The sequence below is a fragment of the Dermacentor albipictus genome, chromosome 1 (genome assembly GCF_038994185.2).
Source record: "Dermacentor albipictus isolate Rhodes 1998 colony chromosome 1, USDA_Dalb.pri_finalv2, whole genome shotgun sequence".
Lineage (NCBI taxonomy): Eukaryota > Metazoa > Arthropoda > Arachnida > Ixodida > Ixodidae > Dermacentor > Dermacentor albipictus.
In genome coordinates this window covers 314872020-314893090 of record NC_091821.1, presented here as the reverse complement: position 1 = coordinate 314893090, position 21071 = coordinate 314872020, and the positions used below count along the sequence as shown (strand labels likewise).

The window sequence follows — 21071 nt, the reverse complement described above, 5'->3', positions numbered from 1 at the left end:
TTTATTTGCGTATAATAACAATTTTACCTGGCATTATAACGTTTTCGAGGCCTTTAGGCACTTATGCGACATCGCTCTGCAAACACTTCTTCGCTGGAGACCCGTTTTAGTGGCATTTTTAACCTTCCGTTTCACACCGCAGCGATTTTCGGCCAGCCACCGCAGGCCAAGCAAGCGGAAGCGGGCACGCCGGCACCACCTTCTTCATCCGGTTATCTACTTTCATTGCGCTAGCTCGGCCTTAACGAAATCTACTCCTGCAGGCCTCTTGTGAGCCAATTACATAAGTAAAACCTGTCAAGGTAGGCAATGCTATTCGTTTTGAAAGCAAACCAAAGGGACCTAATATATACGAGGAGAACGTGTGATTGGGCGGTGCAAACAACGCTGCGGGTCACCGCCCAGTGCTTGCGTCGCCGGTTGCGTAAATTTGATGTCAGGAGATTTGAATAAAAACAATAGGGCTTTATGACCACAAAGGTGTGTACAAAATTTATCCGTATTGAAAGCGAATAAGTGAAGGCAAATTTGGTTCAGTTGTCATAAGGAAACTTCGACTGAGAATATTGTTTTTTCCCAAATGGGGTGATTCTTCTCCCCCATCCCTCCATGGGCATCGAGGCCATCCCTGTAATTAAAGGCGTTTTCACTACCACCTCTTTCATTGCAGATATATAACCTAAGAACCGCCTTGGTCTTGCGGTGATTTGTAGGCTTTTAGACGGCTCACACTGCAATGTAGTTACATTAGAACAATCCCTCAACGTACTATGCAAGTATGCGCTTGACGTAGTGCATTACTGATACGCCCAGTCTAGAATATGCGGCTCATTGAACGGCCACAAAACGATTATATATTTTGCTTCCGGCCCTGAACTATCCTTTCGATGAAGGAAACCGCGTACGCACTGTCGTTTCTCTCACTTGGCGTGCGGGCACGCAATGCCTTTCTTTACCGCTACAGCACCGGCACGCGATGTTTTCCTGCAGACGCATCTGCTGGCACGTATGCTTCGCGCAGCGATCGTGACTCAGCGGGCGCAAGTACATTAACGCATTCTTCTATACTTGCAAGAAGAGAACGAGATTGAAAGGAGGCGTGCTTACCTTATGAGGGCCCTGCAGAGAGTCTTTTTCGTCATTATCTAGTGTGCCGTTGAATATAAGAACCCCCCTTTGAAGTCTTTTTATTCATTTCAGCGGACGTCAAAAACAGTGTGATAATCTAAAGTAAGAAGATTATTACGTAGCATTTATGAAATCATTTGAAATTGTAAGTTCTGTACGTGTGTCGTAGTAGCAGAATGGAAAATCAGCCCTGGTGTTATGTTCACTTACTGCGGCTTTAAGATGTCCATCACAAAACGTATGCGTCAACTTATCTCGGCGTTCAAGGTCCCGTCAAAAAATGTTGGCAGGAAGAATACGAGGAACACCAATGTATATATCGTACATTTCTGGGGAAACATGTCTGGAAACTGGTGCCCGTAGCAACGTTCATGGTTAATGGAGGCTACTTGAACACCGGCTGACTTAGATTTCCGTGTTGCGAAAATGTAGCATGCAATAAATAATTGCGATGGCAATTGGCCCGCGTTAGTAGCCAAGGAACGACTAGAACTTACCGACCAGTTCCTGAACTTCACTACCGCGATTGATGCTTTGGATATGAAAAAGACCGCTTCATTATATTACTGCACTATCTTCAAAAATCAGCATGTTTTTGTTCTCTATTTCTTCTTTTCTTCTTCCAGTTTAAAAAGATATTTTTTTTTTTTTTAGAATTTGCTTAATCATTTCCACAGTGCTTCAGGTAAACTCTAGGCTGCGGCGTAGTCTGGAACAAATACACTGCAAACAGGATGCGAATTCATTCCGCTGTGGCCATTATATCTGCACTAAAGGAGTACGGCTCTGAAGATACTTATGTGGTTCTATCGCACGCGCGGCCAACCTGTAAACCGTCCGTTCTGGAACGTTCTTGATTGATCATGCACTTTGGGCTTTCATAATGACTGGCGACCGTCCTCTTTGCTCCCGTTTCCCACGACTTCAGACGCCACTGCGCGCTGTAGAAGCGCCGCAATGTATAGATGTTTAGAGTATAAAATCATTTATTTATTTATTCATGTATTTATCTGCGTGTGCGCGTGCGCTCATATTTGGCATGCGAGTGTGTCATGTAGCGCTGCCATGCACACAAAGCTGAAGGAAGGGGGCCGGGGAGATAGACGGGGGACCTGTAGTATAACTTCTCTGTAGGCTCTCAAGAACTTTGGAACCATGTACAGTAACTGTAACCTGCATCGCCTTACTGTATCAGTCCTGCAACCGGTACGCGCATTCGAACAGCCCGCCTGCCGTAGCCTTCAAGATCGCTCGAGCGCGCCAGTGCAATCTCGGAGGCCGCGCCCTTCCACGTGATGTTCTAGCAAACGCCGACAGATGGCGCCGCGTCCCTGCAGAGCGGCCGCTCGTAGTTGCCGAGTTGCGGCGGGATGAGGAGGTTATGAGGGTATCGCGCTTTCTTTTCCTGCCTCCTCTCTCGCCTTTCCCGTTGCAGCCTCTGCAAGTCCATTGGGGGTGCGCCAACGTGCGCCTTTGCAAGACAAGTAGACGGAAGGAGCGGTTCTCTTATGGCGTTCCCTCTTGAAAGTGGTCTTGCGATCCGTGTTCCGGAAGCGGATGGTTGGTTTTCGGAAGCACCTGTTCATAAGTAAACAGATGTGTGTCTTTGTGCGTCTTCGGGCGTTAATGTCATACTTGTTTCACGATCAGTTAAATACATTTTCGTATTTATCTGTAGTAAGGGAGCACAAATCTTCCATCGAACTAGTGTGGTAATACTGAGGCATGAACATCGTCGCGGTGTAACAATCATGGCGTTACAGTGATGGAAGGATGAAAATAGACTTTCTTTTTCTTGTTGTTTCTGGCCTGGAGGACGAGGAAAAAACTTTAAGGGCAACAACATAAACGTTGTTCGTGATTCATAATTGGTTTATGTGGCGATCGCAACTTTTATGCAATATGTATAATTCTGTTCTGTACTTGCAGTGCATTACATGTGTTGTGTGTTATGACTGTTCTAAATATCTGACTTTATATATGCGTACGTGGACTGCACTAATGCACAGAACTTTGCGACTCATGTACTGTTGGACAGTATATTTTTTATTCATCCAGTGTTCTACTGAGTGCCATATTTCGTGTCGCTATTCTCCCTTTTTACGCAAACTTGTTTCCTTTGCCAAGTGACAAGGAGTAGCCGGTGCCACCATAAAGACGCCAACCTCTCCTAATATTCATCTCAATACAAAAAAAAAAAAAGGCCAGTAAGGTCCGCTAAGGCCCGTTGTTCATCCGCCGAGTCCGAGTGAAGCCGAACACTCCAGGAAGGAGGGGAAGGGTAAGGAAAATAAAGAGAGGTAATGGCAGTGTTACATGAGTACAGAAAGTGTTCTGCACCTGCCCTTATCTACGGACAGTTGGGGCAGTGAGCTGTGGTACGCCAACCGAAGTTGTAGAGCATTAGTGGCGTGAGAAGAGTGTTCGTTTGAACTTTACGAAGGACATGTGCTTGTTCCGTGTTGAGTGAAGGATGAGATTGGGGCAAAATAGTGGGGTTTGCCTTGATGTTCTTGTAGTGCTCAGCTATTTGCGCTTTCTACGTGGCAGCGGCTTCCACTGTCGTTGGATTTGGCCAGGAAATCGAGGGCGCCCGGAGGTTAATTTCGCGGGCACGTTGAGGAACCAACTCATTTCCCTCGATCCCAGCATGACCAGGCACCCAACGCAGGGTGGAAGCGTGCTGTAGGAGGCGTGAGAAAGGGTAGGCGGACACTGCGCGCGAAAATGGAGCAAGAACATATATTGTACACGGTTCGTACGAAACACGCGTTTCGGACATGAAAATCGTGCAAAAAATTCAGTGCCATTCCACTCTGTGAAGGCGGATTACCAGCGAAGCTGTGTAGGTGGGCCGCTTAATGGCGAACTGTTTCTATTGCCGTGCGTGAAATGCCGTATGCCCATAAAAGGAAGGCGAAGCGCGACTAGTCGCACCACCACGATGCTGAGCCTCGTAAGATGATCAGGGACCGGGGGCTATACAAACCCAAGTATTGTTGCAAAACGCGGCACGACACCTTTTACTAACGAATCTCGGCACGTACAACAGACACGCACCTAACTGCACTCCGAGGGCACACACCGCTTTACCGTAGCCAAGGCGATCATGCGTTGGTCGACGTCCCGCAGTGCAGTAATGGTTGTGAGGTCACTCGAAAACCACAAGCGGTCACACGCAACACAGGCCACACAAAATTGTTTCCCCACAAAATCCCTCTGAAACCTGGTCGTTGCTCCGGTAAAACGTTCCAAGTTTGCGGGATCGGGGCCACATGGACGGTTCACATTTCTTCACGCCTCGCGGTCCTGGCTGGCAGCACGGACGGGACCGCCACCACAGACGAGCGGAAGGAAAGGAAATACGCAAGCGCTTGGGACGCCGACAAAGAGAGGGGCGGTGCCAACGTGGACATGGCCGACGCAGGTCAAAGTGTAGTATCTGTTCTTATCAGCTTAGTATCTGACGCGGGTTATATTTGGACCTAAGATATTAAACTTAGTCTTGCAAATTGGCGGAGTGCTTAAAGCCTGCTTCACCGCCACCACGGGTCGGCCCGGTATATAGCACTATCTTCGGGATCGGCCCACGTATGGGGAGAAATTATCGATCTACGCAGATCGATAGACACATGCAATTTCTTCCGGAACCTAGCCATATACAACTTCGCTGTTATATATATATATATATATATATATATATATATATAAAGAACACTACGTGAGTTTGGCTAATCTGTGCTGTATCTCATGTGTTACTGTTCTGCTACAACAGAGTCTACACCAAGCACATGTTGGTCCTCGAGGCTCATCTCATGAGCCCCCTTCTACGCCAACAGGAAGGAGATGGAGCCGAATTCGCGAGGCTCGATAGGTGCACGCTATTCCAGAAGATAGCTATATACAGCTTCGCTGTAAAAGAAAGCAGGCGATTGTATATACTAGATGCACGTACACGGAGACGTATATGTTGAAAGCGAGCGTACAAACAGAGAAAATGTATATGAAATAAACTCGAATAAACTTTCACGTTTTTTTAGGGGCAGTAATAAATGAGACTTGCTTAATATTTCATATCTTATTAAATATTTGCAATGGGTATAAGTAAAGTAAGAAAAATACTGGTCCGCCAGTCCACGGGCTTTCCAACTTATGCGTCAGAGTCAAAACGTATATGTCTGTTAAATGTGCAGAGCTCGGATATGTTAAGGGGAACTCGTGAGCACGTGGCTGTCGTTATCTGCAGCGCCGTCTCGTGATGACCACCGTCTCGTGATAACTTGCGCATGCGCGTACCCTTGCATCGGAGGTATATATAGTTGGTTACTGCCTCCGATATGTGGGATACGGTGGTGCAGGTATCGACTGCCGGCGTCCTGAAATGCCTATGCGCCAATTTATCGTAAACACGGTCTACGAATTGTCTGATCTTTAGCGTTCTTGTTTGATGGAGCTCAGGCATAAGCATTCGCGTCAATAATCGTGGGGCTACTGGCCCTAAAACAGAACACTCTTCCACAAAAAATCTCCCGAAGCTAATCTTCTCGGGAGTGCTGATTTACAATGAAATAATTCGCACCGTGTGGACGGTAACAAACAAAAATATCTTTGGAGCTCCCGTGGGTTGCGACTAGTTCTCCTTGCGGTTAATTTCACTCACTATATTAGCATCAACGCTCACGCCGGCCATTTCTGCAGAAAGATGACGGCATATTAGACGGCAAGATAACTTTATTTATACACACTGAACTTTGTTTCCAGTATTTTTTTTAACGTGAAGTCTAAAACGATTCACGTTCCAACTTTGATATCTCGAAGAAGTAGCGCCCATTCTTCCAAAGCGCCCATTCCTCGCTCATAATTATGCGTAATCAAGAATGGCACTTGTGGCCAATCTCTATGGTTTTGCTCGCGTCTGCGTCGTCTGCCTTCAATGTCGGATTGCTTATCTGAAACGTGGCTGTTCCAGCGCACAGGAAGCTGGCCGCATTAAACGTATTGCTGTCTGCATTCTTTCGCATCCGTTATTTAACCGCTTAACCACAGCGCGAGGTATGCAGCAGCAAAGCGGCGGCGTCTATAGCTTACGCAGGGTTCGTCAGCGGTAGACATAACATGCCTTGCACAAGGCGGGCCAGGCCTGTCAGCGGAAAGCCCACAATATCTCTATCTCCCTCTTATTTTTATTTCCGCGTACGCTGTCTGGCTCGTCTCGTCGGTTTCAGTGTAGAGGCGCGCGCTCGACCTTCGCTTAGCCCATTTATGGAATCGGGCTTATGGCAGCGCAGACGAGACGGTCCGTCTGAATCAACAAAGGCGCACAGTATAACACGTTGCGTGACTTTCGTAACCGCAACCGTCGGCGCTAACGTCGCCCTTAATTAGCGAGAGTTAATCTTCCTGCGAATCCCTCACCGTGGCATTCAAATCTTGGTTGCTCTCGGCCGCGATAAAATGGATTGAATTGAATTCTGGCGTTTTACGTGCCGCAACCACGCTTTGATTATGAGGCGTGCCGTAATAGAGAACTCCGGGCTATTTTTGACTACCAGGAGATCTTTAAAGGGCATTAAAGCGAAACAATAAATCAGTTTATACTACTGAAGCATTGTTTGAGAACCCTGCAGGCAGCCATTTCAAAAAAATAGTTTGATTATTAGATGATAAAATGAAGGTCCAAGTATCAGTATTTGAATTTCGCGCCGGAACCCCAGCGCCGGTACGTCAGCGTGACGTCAGGGATTCCAAAGTATGTTCTCGCATTTGGGCCGCGTTGGCTGAATAAAGGTTCCAGAAGCTTGCCATGTTTAATATTTGCTTCCTTTAGAACACAATGTAGTCAATTTGTACCGCTATATACAATTAGAAGGCCCTAGAAGATGCCATCAAAATCCAAGACGTCACAGCCTCCAGGTGCGGGAACTTAAGTAGGCGTCGCCACCCGTATTTCGTTCTTGCGCTTTTTCTGGCCTACCAAACGTCTTATCGTTGTAAGAGTGGTGTTTTTGGACGTTGTAGAACGGTGATTTACTGATGCAGAAGAAATCATTTTTCACTTTAGTGTCCCTTTAACGTGCCTCCAATGCACGGGACACGGGCGGCGAAGCAACGAGATATATTTTGTGTTGCTCTATTTTTCTCGTTCTCCCACTCTCTGCTTGTGTCGTTTTGACATTCCGCTTTGTCGTGATGCTTGTGAGGTGTAGTAGAACCACGTTGTTGAGAAAGTCTGGTTAAAAGATGCGAGAGTAAGAGAGAAATAAATTAAGTGTTCCATTATGCAGATGGAACCCGCTCCTAATACAAGGAGAAGAAAGCGGAGGAGGGTGAGGGCGAGCACAATTTAAGGTACGTTGCGCTAAAATACGGGGCAAAACAGAACTGACGCCAGGTGAAATTTTTTAATAGCCGGCCATTTAAGTGGCCACATTTCTCAGCCGACGAAGAAAGAATTAAGCGCTGGTGCCTCTTAACCTTGTGACGTCCAGTGTTGGAGCGAGCCCTGCAGATTTTGCACCATGCTTCCGCACCAAGTGGGTACCGTGCAGCCGACGATGTAAGAGGGGCACCATTCTGTTGGCCGCAAGTGGATCCATCCTTGCGAGGCTTGTCGGCAATTGGTCGGCACGAGTGCCATCGTTGAGATTAAGAAAACTAATGGAACTTCGTCCTGTGCCCAACTAGGGAGCACAAGGACGAGTCACCCAGCGCAACACTGTTCTAAATATACGGCAAGTCAGGTGCCAGTGCCTGTGATAGAAGAAATGAAGCATGCCGAGGAATAGACTGTGCAATGTCAACGCAGCACACACCGTCCACTATTCGCACTCTACGGAACTATATTGTGAAAAGGTCAACTCAATGGTCCTCTTATTGGAAGTCTTTCGTGGCGCGAATAATCTCCTCGCCATACACGTGCGTATAGCAGCGACCCTTTTATTCTAATAACGTTTCTATTGGGATATTTGGGATGAATTTGACATTACTATATTGTGGGATAGCGCGCTTTGTTATATGGGAAGCGAGGTCATCAGAGACGCTCTCTCTTCGTGATGTACTTCACCTTACGTGAATGGCGACGCTAAATCAGGTTTTCATTAATAATAGCATTTGATTTTTCACGCGTTCCTGGTGCTGTTTCTATAAGGTCCTCCCATCAGACGTCGCAGTTTCACGCAGTCTATATTCGCGAAAGCAGATTCCAGCGCGAAATATCACGTACGCCACTATATAGGAGCGAGCCAAAGGCATAGATGCATTCGCACATGCCTAATTGCGTCCTTGCACAGGCTCTAGTGGATACGTCTGCTCCGTGTATAATGGCATCCGCCATCAAACAGGCCTGCGAGGAAGTCCTCTTCAAATCACGTATTTGACGGCGCTTGCGTCGTTTCGTCGGTGCCGCTTTCAAGTCCCATGCACGCATCCTGTAGCGCGCATCGTTCGAAGAATACGTGATCGGGCGCAGCTGTCTCACGGTTGCATTCGCTTTCTTTTTTTCTTTTTTGTTCTTTTTTCTTTTGCTTTCCGTGCAAATGAGCGTGCAACGACAAGACAGCACGCCGTTCGAGTTCGAATGCCGCTTCCTCTGACGCTGTGAAAATCTTTCGAAACGGTTGTCAACAGCTATTACTGCTGGGTGGTCTCGGCGGTAAACGAAGCTGAGTCGAGAGGTCGGCATTTTCGAGAATTGACATGGACGTCATCTTTCTTTTTGTTTTATTGCATATTTCGCTTACATGAAAATTCGCCCTAGAAGGCACGATAAGAGACGAAAACAAGCCATTGATTGCGAGGTAGAGTAGGCTAAACTCGCCTGCCGCAACATCATCACCACCACCACAACCAAGTGAGAGAGAGAGAGAGACAGACAGAGAGAGAGAGAGAGAGAGAGAGAGAGAGAGAGAATTGGAATCTCGAAGCTGATATCGTTCGGAAAGTATTCGGTGTCGGCAGTCGGTTGATGATTTTGCTTCTTCCTGCACTTAGGCACATTTGCCTAACCATCTTGATGGTTAGGCAAATGGATGGTTGATGGAAGATGGTGAAAACCATCTTGCTCATCGCTCCTTACAGTCTCATCCTCTTCCCTTCCGAACTTGTCGGACGAGCGCAACAAATGCGGTGCGGTCAGAAGTCTTTTCCATTTTCCTTTCAACCAATTCTAGCTCTCGCGATGCGCTTTTAAATGAAAGCTGTGACAAGCGTGTGCTAATCATTTAGCTGCATGGGCTGACCTTGCTGCATTGCGTGCCAACGATTCGGCCACGTATGCTTCTTTCTTTTCTCTCTTTCTTTCTTTCCCTATCTTATTGCCTTGTTTCGGGGTGGGGAGCGTTCCGCAGTACTTTGCAGTGGGCAGCCCCTGCCTCGCAGTACGATTCTAAAGCCTTCCGCTTGGAACTTCCTCGCACAATTCGAAGGTTAAGGTTGCCGTCGAGGGCACTTAGAGGCAGCCCACAAAGAAGTGGAAGTGTTGCATTCCGCCTGCAAAGCTGTCAGACGGCGTAGCGAGGGCTTGCCCGCACTTTTTTTTTCTTTGCCTTTTCTTTTTTAACGAACAGAACTAAAAGAAGAATTCAAGCTTACCGCTGCTTTGTTCTGACTTAAATTTTGCCACATTAGTCCACTTCTTGTTCAGCGTCTTTCGATATTGGCATCGTTACTTGGCATATTGGCATCGTCCAGTTTGTACGGAAAAAAGAAAGAAGGAAAACCATTGTCGTATGCGCACCTTGCTAGCGTACAAGCGACAAGCTGGCGCTATAGCTCGTGGCAACCGAAGGTCTGGACGAGCCTGGCAAACAATAATTCCCGCCGCGGTAGCCCTGTGGCTAAGGCGTTGCGCTGCTAAGCTCGAGGTTGCGGCTTCGATCCCAGCCACAGCGGCCGTGTCACGGTGGGGGCGCAGTGCAAGAACGCACGTGTACTTGGATTTAGGTGTACGTTAAAGAACTCCAGGTGATAAACGTTAATTATAGAGCCCCCCACTCGCCGTGCTTCGTAATCAGATCGTGGCTTTGGCACGTAATAAGCCAGAAATTAATTAACTTTGACAACTCCAAGCATTTTATGGAATGAAGCGAACAAAATAATACTAAATATGGTTACAAAACTCTAGCGACAGCATGTAAAGCATTGGCAAGTGCTATAGAACATTTCTTTAATGTTATAATAAAACCGCAGGTCATTACATATATTACGTTACCTCTACAAGGCACGCGGCGCTGTGCAAACTATATACGTAGTACACGGGATCCAGTAAATCCTGTCCGTGCTGCGCTTTGTTTCATGCCTGGTGCTCAACGATTTCGGTAACGCTGAAGTTGCGGTGCATACATAAGTGCAAATAAGTGGAGATTCATTCACCAACCACTGTACAGTACAATGCAGTGAGGGTGTGCCTGAGGTCGGTCCATATACCGCCATTAACGATATATCGTTAATGGCGGTATACTGTGCGGAGGCGACTAACAGTGCAACGTGCCACATTGACGCATTGTACAAGTTGTATGAAAACATTAAAAATGAAGTGACCCAGCCACTGTTCTCTTGCGTGGCTCTATCAGCGGCGACAACAGTCGTCGGCATGTTGCGGCCGTCCTGCAGTAGGCAGTATAACTCAGATAGGCTGGCAGTTCCATTCTTACAATCTCGAAACGCCTGCTCATACTTTGATTTACGTGGCCACCAAATGTGGTGACTATCGCTGGGAAAACAACGATGTTGCCATACCTAGTATTGACGACAGACCAATGTCAGAACAAAGAATTTTAGAATGCCGACCGCACGACGAGCCCCGTCGCGGCAGAGCACTTTACGAATGCACTGCGGTCGTTCTTATGGAGAACAGACCTGCACGAGCCACTCTAGGGCAAACAAGTGTGAACTGCTATCCTGTGCTGTGAACAGCAGTGATTCTGTGTGTGTGCTTTGTCTCTCTCTCTCTCTCTCTCTCTCTCTCTCTCTCTCTCTCTCTCTCTCTCTCTCTCTATATATATATATATATATATATATATATATATATATATATATATATATATATATATATATATATATTATATATATATATATATATATATATATATATGCCCTTCTTATTTTTATTTCTGTCCATCTCGCTGTTTGCTCAGACCTTAGTGTACATTCGCCCCGTCTCGTTTGGGGGAGTTTGTTAGTTGCACCGAATGCATAGCGCCAGAATTGCTTCTGGTAATTTTTGTAAAAAAAAATCTCTTTTGTCGTGCTTGGCTCGCAGTCCAGCAGCTTAGCTTTGATCGCAAGGATCGTACCTTGGACCCACTGGTTTCCTTGAACTACGGTGCAACAAGGTGTTAGCCAAGTGTTTCTGTCCCGAAGCGTCGCCGTGGAGGCGCTGTGTTCCCAAAGGGCTCTGTGAACTCCGTGGGGCCACCAAGGAGTGGAAGGTGAAGCCAGCTGCGTGGTTACTACGCGCACGCTCTTTCCACCATGTCTCCGGCTGGAGCTTATGTCCGTAACTCATGTCTTGGCGCCCAGCGTAGACATAAATTGCGGGATATCTTCTCCCTCTGTCGTATGGCGTCGTAGATTCTGAAGGCGCCGGAGGGCCGCACTTCTTGGTAGCCGTGCAGAGCACCTACATTGCTCGCCGTGCGCATATTTGATTGATTTAGATTTTGCTGTCTCTAATAATTCTGAAAAGAAAGAGAATAATTCTGGGGTTTTTATTTGCCGAAAACAACGATAGGATTGTGGAGCACGCCGTAGTGGTGGACTCCGACATAATTTTGTCCACCTGGGATTCTTTAACGTGCACCCAATGCACGGCACACGAGTGTTTTTTCATTCCGCTCCCATCGGATTGCGGCTAGTGTTCAGAAACAGTGGCCTAGTGTTCAGAAGCGCAGCGCCTTAATTAGCCACTAAGCTATCGCGATGGGTTGTAATTAGTTGGGGGCTCATAAAGAAGCCAAATAAGATTTCTTTAGTCATTGAATGGAAGAAGTTTAATGGCATATATAGCCAACAGCGGAAATGTGTGCAAACGATGTGTAATGTAAGAATCAAGTTGTTTCCTTGAAGATTCATTACTGCTACGCGTGGTTGATTTGATTCCTAAATAGCTAAGCGAGGCAGCTAAACTTGCTGAGCTATAGCTCAGCCGCTTGTGAGCGTGTACTATACACTAAAACTTTTTTCTGTTTCACTTCTTGTTTGACTTCCCTGCTCTATTTCACTGTTCTGTGTCTTCTCGCACGCTCCTTCTTGTCGCTTTCTAGCGTGTTACATTATTCTAGCCTCAGCAGCTGTTACAAACCTAATTACTTTGTGCCTCGAAGCGTCACCTCACATAGAAGGAATGGAACGTGTTCCTCACCTCCCTTATTTCTAGTTATATGTGCACCACTGAGCATCGAACGCCTATAGCAAATGAGCACGCAGGATGACTGTTGCAAACTTTGGGTGACACATCGGTTATTCCCGTCGCATTTAGCCACTCTCTATCGCTGCAGCTACGACGCCGTATGTACATCCGTTCAAGCGGTCCAGCCATGTAGTCGATGTTTGTAACGCCTGCACGAGCGGCATGTCTGAAGCGTCGCGAAGAACGCGCACCTCAACAGCAGGAAGTCGCGCCTCCATCAGCCGCAGGCGTTTGGCGCGATTACTACAGACGGGGCACTGTGCACGCCACAGGCCCCGAAGCGGTGTGAAAGCGACCGAGCAGAGCTCTCCGCGACGCCACCAGCCCAGCCTGGGCTGGGCGCAACGTCGCTGATGGCAAGCTTGTTCCCTCGTCGCCGCCGCCGGCGAGACAAAAGAAGGCGCAGGCCCGAAGGACGGGACAAAAGGGCTGCTGCCCAACAAACCGAAACGCGTGCTCCGGCCGCCTAGTCTGCCGAGGGAGCCTGACGACGCCTTTTCCGACGCGGCGTGCAGCCCTGCTCTCCGTCGCCGCTGCGGTGACAGATTTACGACGCTCGTGTCACTGCGTGGCGTCTGTCGCGGCCGGATTCAGCTGCCACGTGTCTCGCCTAGCTGGTGCTGCGTCTGCTGCTGCTGCTGCCAGGGGCTCTCTTCGTGCCATTATGCCTCCTTTGGATTTACTTCTGGGCAGCGCGGTTGAACGTGCAGGGATGGCATTAGTCGATGTAAAGATCGCCAGCGTGTACTACCAGTATAGAGTGATCCCGCAACATCTACTTATGTCCACGATTTCGCAAGGCATGAAGCAGACACAACACAATAAGTTAGTGCAGTTGAAGGGAGAAAATTTTTATCCCTCTCGGTGTGAAGGGAGGCTGCGTCAAAAAAAGAAAACACACACACACTTACGAGCAGTGCACATAACATCTATAGGTTAGCGCACATTTCCCACGAAGCATGTAAGGAAGTTCTTATTGCAGTATGCTTTTTGTTTCGATTACTTGACTTGTAGCTAACCTCATGCCTGTCGTGAAGCATTCCCTGTGTTTCTACGTGACCATAACGTAAACTCACCAGAATTATATGTGCATATGCGTTTGTTACACTTGCCACTAATTGCGTTACGTTTGTTTCATGGTCGTCGAAACGTACCTTCGACCTTCGTATGAACCAAAGGAAGGCCATACGAGCAGTCGCAGCGCCTATGACGGCGAAAGCAGAAATACCAAACATAAGTGCAAAACAGCTGCTGATGTTGCAGCAGGTGGGGTTTATGATAGAGAAGTTAGTATGCATACGTTGCGCGAGGATTTCAGACGGACGCTGTCCTCTAAGGCGACCGTGCACATGTTGTAATTCGTCATCATTATGTGAATTTAATATGTAGCTCACCGGCTAACGCTAGCATCATTTGAGTCATGGAGGCATTGCAGCTGGGCGTATGTTGATATTCGGGCATACCTTTCTTATGGCCGTGATGCTGTTCGTGAAGTTGGTCTCGGTCGATATATATATATATATATATATATATATATATATATATATATATATATATATATATATATATATATATATATATATATATATATATATATATATATATATATATATATATATATATATTAAAATTAAATTTAAATTAAATTATGGGGTTTTACGTGCCAAAACCACTTTCTGATTATGAGGCACGCCGTAGTGGGGGACTCCGGAAATTTCGGCCACCTGGGGTTCTTTAACGTGCACCTAAATCTAAGTACACGGGTGTTTTCGCATTTCGCCCCCATCGAAATGCGGCCGCCGTGGCCGGGATTCGATCCCGCGACCTCGTGCTCAGCAGCCTAACACCATAGCCACTGAGCAACCACGGCGGGTATATATATATATATATATATATATATATATATATATATATATATATATATATATATATATATATAATTGAGGGATTTATGGAGTAGCTGCTTCTTCTCATAGCATCCTGACTGACCACGTTTAAAGAAATCAAGGTCGTTTTGAAAGGCAATTTTGGAGTGCGGTGACTATGTTATGGCCTGTAATTGTTTTCGCCTCACGCACAGCTGCGAAGCATTTTGCTTCGTTACGCAACCGAGGGCGTTGACAAACACGCCGGATTCTATGTAAAGAAGAACGCGAGTATGGGACGAAGAAGAAGACGAAATAAAGAGACGTACGACGCCCATGCCGAGGCTCATCACGCCCTCGCGAAGAAGCGGATACTATTCAAAGAATGCGGAAGAGCAGGGATCGGCTCTCGCCATGCACATTTGGGGAAGCCGTGGCGAGGTGCACAGCGGGCCTGGAATATCTCCGCGATGACAGCCGCAGATGGAACGGGGGTGTGAGGCGTGCATACTTAAAACACCTTCGGCGACGTGTTTGAATGCGCCGCGTGCGCTTGAGTCCCATGCGGGTTATAGTTGACGGAGGCGTTCGTTCCGTGCCAGTGGGCGCGTGGGGCATACGGCGCTTTTTTTCCTCGACGCCTCGCGCTCCTTGCAATTGTTTGAAGTGTCCCTTCACTTCAAGAGTTGTAGTTTATTTGTAGTCGAATCATTTTGGTTACGACCGTTGGCCAAATTACGCGATTCGTGTTTGTCAAGGCACAAGGTAAGATTTGACAACTGAGCTTCTTTAAGCTGCTCGGCTGTGCAGGGGCACTGCAGCCTGGCATTTTTGGGTCGTTTAAACTTATGCTGCGTCGTGTCACTGTTAACTATCCACAATAATTCACCGCGCGAAAGTGAGACAAAGGAAATGGGTGCAAGACAAAAAAAATTTAAGCACTGGCGTTAACTTCTTGTTTTTCTTCTCATAGCTAAATATAGCAGTAACGAATCAATTATAATGCTTGTAAGCTAATCTCTCTGTGTGGGGTTCTTTATTTTATACCGATATTCGTGAGCTACAGGCGTTATCATAACTGCCGCTACTCGTCCGTTGACATTGTCATCTGCTCCTGAGGAAAGGCTCTTGTGCGAGCACAGCTTTTCGTACAAACGGAAGCTGATGGGAGTCCTTACATCGGCAGCCTTAATATTTGTCGTAGGTTGCGCTAGAACTGTCGCGCGTAAATATGATGGTTTGTTGACATGCACTGAAATAAACATTTTGAAAGAGCAGAATAAAATGACCTACACGTATTAAACGCGCCGACGGTCGCTCGTAACTATCTGTTACAGCAATCACTCACTCTCTTTCTTTCATCCCTCGCTATCTCACCTGCATTGTACATTCCAAGCCCGTCATTAACCTCTCCAGAAATATTAGGCTATCTATCTGTCTATCGGTTGCATTGAAATTGAGAGAAGTTGCTGGCGTGCCCGGTTTCGAGAAAAAGCGCCAGTCCTCGTTAAACGTATTTGGCTGTCGTATTCGCCCAAGTCGTTTTGGTTTTAGTGAAATGTAAGCTATGTTATCCCGACCACATCCCATCCATACGCACACATAGAAGAAAAAAGGAAAATGAATGCTCAGGTTTTTTAACAAATTGTTTATTCGTTCTCGCACGGGTCTGTAATCCCCGGCTTAGCGCGCGCAGAGGAGCACCTTGCGGCTATCGTATATCCTGGGACCGTAATATAAGGGCTCCCCAGTTCGGGGCCACACAGAAAGTCGTCGTCTTCGTCCTGCTAGGTCCCACTTTGCGGCCCCGCTCGCTGTCTCGGCGGCGATACCGGCGTCGTCGGTAGCTTGCAGCGCTCACACGCACCGGGTTCTCCCTCTCGAAATAAGCCGGCAGCAGCAGACATATTTTTGGAGGCGGCAGGGGCGCTCTGGCGCTCGAGCACCCCTGCGCCACTCGGTTTTTCGCGGCACACCCCCTTAGCAGCAGCCCCTTGGTCTCCCTTCTTCGGCTGCTGCCACTGCTGCTTCCGCGGCTGTTGCGGCGTGCCGCGCCCCGTATTTGTGATTGTTGCGTGCTCCTTGGAAGCACGCGTGTTGCCTGGCTGTTTGGCTGGCGATGCGACGCTTTTAGCCCGCTTCCGGAACGAGCGTTGATTCTGTCCGAGCGGCCCCAGGAGTGAATGCGCTGGGGACGTGCGCTGCTCGCCGGTGCCGAGACCGTGGACTCTCACGTCGGGTTAGCGGTGCCAACCGGTTGCGCGTCGCAGCGCGAGGTTATTGATGGTTTCGCACTCGGCGCCCGGACCTTGACGCGAGCTGCGTGCGCTGTGTAGCAGCGAGGCGTTCTCGCGGGTGTGGGCTGCTGTTCACTGGTCAGCATCCGAGGGAGGCGTGCGTTGTTCACTATTTCATTTTCGTCATAAATTAATGAAAAAAAAGAAGCCCGTTTTACATCGCACAGGCGGATAGGTCGCAACCAGAGTCTGGAACGCGATGAATTCACTATAGGCCCTATAACGTAAAACTATTCCAATATATTTTTATTCCAATCTCCTGGCATCAAATTTGCGTAACCACCGACGCAAGCAGCGGGCGGTCACCCGCAGGGTTGTCTGAACAGACCAATCAAACGCTCTCCTCGTTCATAGGAGGTCACTTTTTTTACTTGAAAGACAAATAACATTGCCTACACCGAGCGACTTGTCGTATCTAATTGGCTGACAAGAGGAGAGGAGAACACTCAAGTGGAGAGGGATTCGATGGGGCAGAACCAGTACACTGAAAATCGATAACTGGATGAAGAGGGTGGTGCCGGCGTCTGCGATTGGTCCGCTTTTCCTTACTTAGCTTGCGGTGGCTGGTCGAAAATCGCGGCGGCATGCAACGGAAGCTTAAGAATAACGCTAGAACGAATCCTCAGCAAAGAAGAGTTGGTAGAATGAGGTCGTAAACGTGCTAAAAGTGCTCCAAAACGTTACACGGCCACGCAAGAAGATTATTATACGCAAATAAACTCATGCTCTCCGGCAGGTGCGAGTAGCCAGCGCCTGAGCGATCGGCGGCAGCCATCTTTTATTCCTTTCGGAACGGGGCAGCCTACGACTATTCAGAAGAAATTTCAGTTTTGTTGGGCATATTAATGCATCTTTAATGCGTTCACGTCACTTTAACGTGGTGAGTTTTCGCGGTTTTGTGCCGTCGCGTGACAGGCAGCTGAAGTGGGTGCTGCCCGAAAACTTTTGACCAATAGCCGGGGGCTAATGGCGAAAAGGCGTCGAATCAGAAATAACTGTTTTTCTCTTTTCGGTCAAATCATGCATAATCAGCGTGTAGACATCATATCAAATGGGAAGGTATCGCGGTTTTTGTGACGTCGCGTGACAGACAGGTGAAGTGGGGGTGGTCCAAAAAAGTTTTTGACCAATCGCGGACGGCTGATAGCAGAAATGGAATAGAAAAGTTTGAAATAGTTTTACGTTATAGCGCCCTATGTCTCCCTTGAGCGCTCGCACAAACCGATCTGGCGCAATAATTCAAAACAACGAGCCCTGTTCTCTTTTTTTTTTTAAATAGTAATACCCATCTCCGTTGGATAACAGCTGGGAAGTGCCATTGAGACGCGCGCTGCTAAGTTGTTTCCTCTTTTGTTTTTGTCTTCCTTTGGTTGAGTGCTGACGTTGGCATGAACAGCTAAGCTTGGATGCTACCTGCATGTCTTCGATCAGTGTCAAAGCATGCACAGGTGGCGTGTAAAGAACCGCCGACACTTGCGTCGAACAACAGCAGCACACGAACGCAACAACTACACTGCGATGGAACCGCGTTGATCAGAGCTGTCTGCGCATTACACCGTGCGGGGCTCATGCGTCATGATGATTTCTAATAGCCACTACCGCAATGGACGCAGCGGCCTGGTTGATGATTGCCTAACACTGGGTGAACGAGTACAGTGCGTTAAAAAAAAATAAAGTAAGTAAGGTGCCAGTAATGCAATGAAGGCGTTCATTACTTATACATGTGGTCACCTAACAGTTTGTTTGAAGATTCTTTGAGGATCATCGGTAGGGACCACTGTTCCTTCGCGCTGCAGTATTTTCGGCCTTTTCCCGTGTTTTACTGGGTGACACCGTTCCCATTGCCACGGCAATGGAAGTGGAGTCGGCAGAATGCCGCCGCGACGTGACTGCTTCGGCAGGTACCGGCCCGAGGAAGAGAAATTGCCCACCGAGTCAAGCTGACAGCGAGGATACTGCGCTGTACTCCTGCTCAAGTGATGACGCCTCAGATGACGAAGGCTTCGAAAGTGTGGTACATCGCAAGGCCAAGAGAAGAAACATCAGCGGACGGTCTTCGTCAAGTAAGTCTACCGTCATGCCACAGCGAAGGCCATCTGCGCACACTATTCTTTTTGTGCCGGACACACCCGCCGACAACCTCAACCGCCTTAATAGACAAGCGATTTCCGTTTCTCTGGAGGCTCTTGTCCCAGGAGAAATCAAGGATATCAGAATTAACACTCGAAAGAACGTCCTGGCTATTGATGTCCATAACCAAAGCGCAATCAATGCTTTGATGGCAGTAAAGCTCATGGGCAACATCAACGTCCACTACCTCATTCCACAGGACAACGAAACCACGGCTGGTGTCGTTTATGATATTGACACATCGATTAGCGACAGCGACCTGCCAATTTTAATCAAACCTGCCAATGATGGTGTTGCCTTACTACAAGCTCGGCGCCTCGGCAAGTCGACCTGTGTAAGGCTCGTGTTTAAAGGTGACTGTCTACCGTCACATGTAAAGGTCGGACATTTTCGACATGTGGTACGACCTTTCGTACCCAAACCACTTATGTGCAGAAGATGTCAAAGAATTGGACATGTGAGCGCTGTCTGCCGAAATACAGCGACATGCCCACGATGTTCCAACCAACACGACACGGACACCTGCCGTGCAACAGAGCTCAAGTGCCCTAATTGTCAAGGCCCACACGTCGCATCCTCAAAAGACTGTCCACGCCTAAAGAAAGAGCAGAAAATCTTGCGGAAAATGGCCAGAGACGGATCATCACACAGAGATGCTTCTGCAGCGATAAGGCGACACCACTCTCGGAAACGAAAGTCTACGACATCCTCTTTCGGTTCAAGGGAAAAGTCTCGTCCGGCAACGCCACCTCCTGTTCCATCTGTCTCTAGTAACAGCACGAATGTCAACGATAAAAGCGGCCCTGCTATTCCTGCTTCATCAAGTGAGGTGTGGCCAGCACTGCCGAAGACATGCCACGCGCCAGAGCCACAGCACATGACTCGCCACTTAACGTCAAATGTCACTTCAGTTGACCAAGTGCGAGACAAGGATTCACAAGTGATTGCTATGCTCAAATCCCTCACGAATGTCATGCGTCTACTACTGACAAACATGGACACTCCGGCAGCTCGTAGCGCACTGCAAGTGCTGGACGCGCTGACTCCAGTACTTGAAAGCATCGCATAGCACCATGGCCCGCCCCTCGCTGCCCTTCCACAAGGAAGTCAAGAAAGCATCTTTACTGCAGTGGAATGCCCGTGGTCTCAAATCGAGAATTTCAGATTTCAGACACTACGTTTTTGAAAACCGATTTCCCATACTTGTGATTTGCGAACCGAACGTGCAGAATGTTATACGCATTTCTGGCTATGAGGCATTCATGTCCTCTACCTGTGGTGATGTAAGCAAGGTAATTGTATATATTAGATGTGATCTGACATACGTGTTGCACCCAGTCCCGCCGCGCGACGACAACCAGTACGTTTGTTTAATTGTGAAAACGAACAAGTTTACGTTCACACTCGTTGCTGTTTACCTTGCTCCTTCACGCGGATTCGACTCTAAACGACTGCACGACGTGCTATCAGCGACACCCCACCCTACGATTCTCACAGGAGATTTTAATGCTCACCATCCGCTTTGGGGGAGCTTGAAGATGGACTCCAGGGGAAGGAAACTAGCATCCTTTGCCACACAGCACGACCTTCACTGCCTCAATGATGGTAGCCCAACATATTTACGCGGGCTTACATACAGCAGCTGCCTTGACTTGACCCTGGTTTCTCGGCGTCTTGCAAGAAACGTGCAATGGTTTCCAGACATCGAATCCCGTGGAAGCGACCACATTCCGACGTACCTGAAGATCAAGGGACTATTTAAATGCCCCTCCACGACACTCCGGAGAATTGACTGGTCGGCGTTTCGGTCGCACATGGAGGAAGTATGTCAGCAAGGGAACCATTCAAGTCTGCAAAACGAAATTCAAAAAGCCATGCAAGATACTACGCGTGCGTTTCAGCCTTTCCCGAAATACGAAGAATTTGAAGCCGAACTGCAGCGACTACGAGCAGTTCGCCGGCGGGCTGAAAGAAGATACAGGAGAACCAAATCCATCCATGATCTGAGAGAGGCAAGGCGGATGCAAAAGAAGATTCAACGCCGCATTGATGCACTTCAATCTCAAAGATGGAAACGTTTCTGCGAGTCGTTGGATCCACGTCAGCGATTATCTCAGATATGGAGAACTGTGCGTGGACTTCGTGTATCACCGCAACAGCGTGTTCCTTTTAAGTCCCTCGCTTTGCAACAAGGTCGCAGCGAAATAGACGTTGCCGAAGAATTTTGCTCAAGACTTGCCAGCT

General features: G+C 47.9%; 1 protein-coding gene and 1 pseudogene across 6 annotated transcripts in view; both read left to right on the top strand.

Moving 5' to 3' along the window:
* Window positions 1-21071, top strand: part of by (focal adhesion protein tensin) — a 354735-nt gene that overhangs the window by 211094 nt on the left and 122570 nt on the right. The window lies entirely within an intron of this gene.
* LOC135905204 (U2 spliceosomal RNA) lies at window positions 4543-4724 on the top strand (annotated as a pseudogene).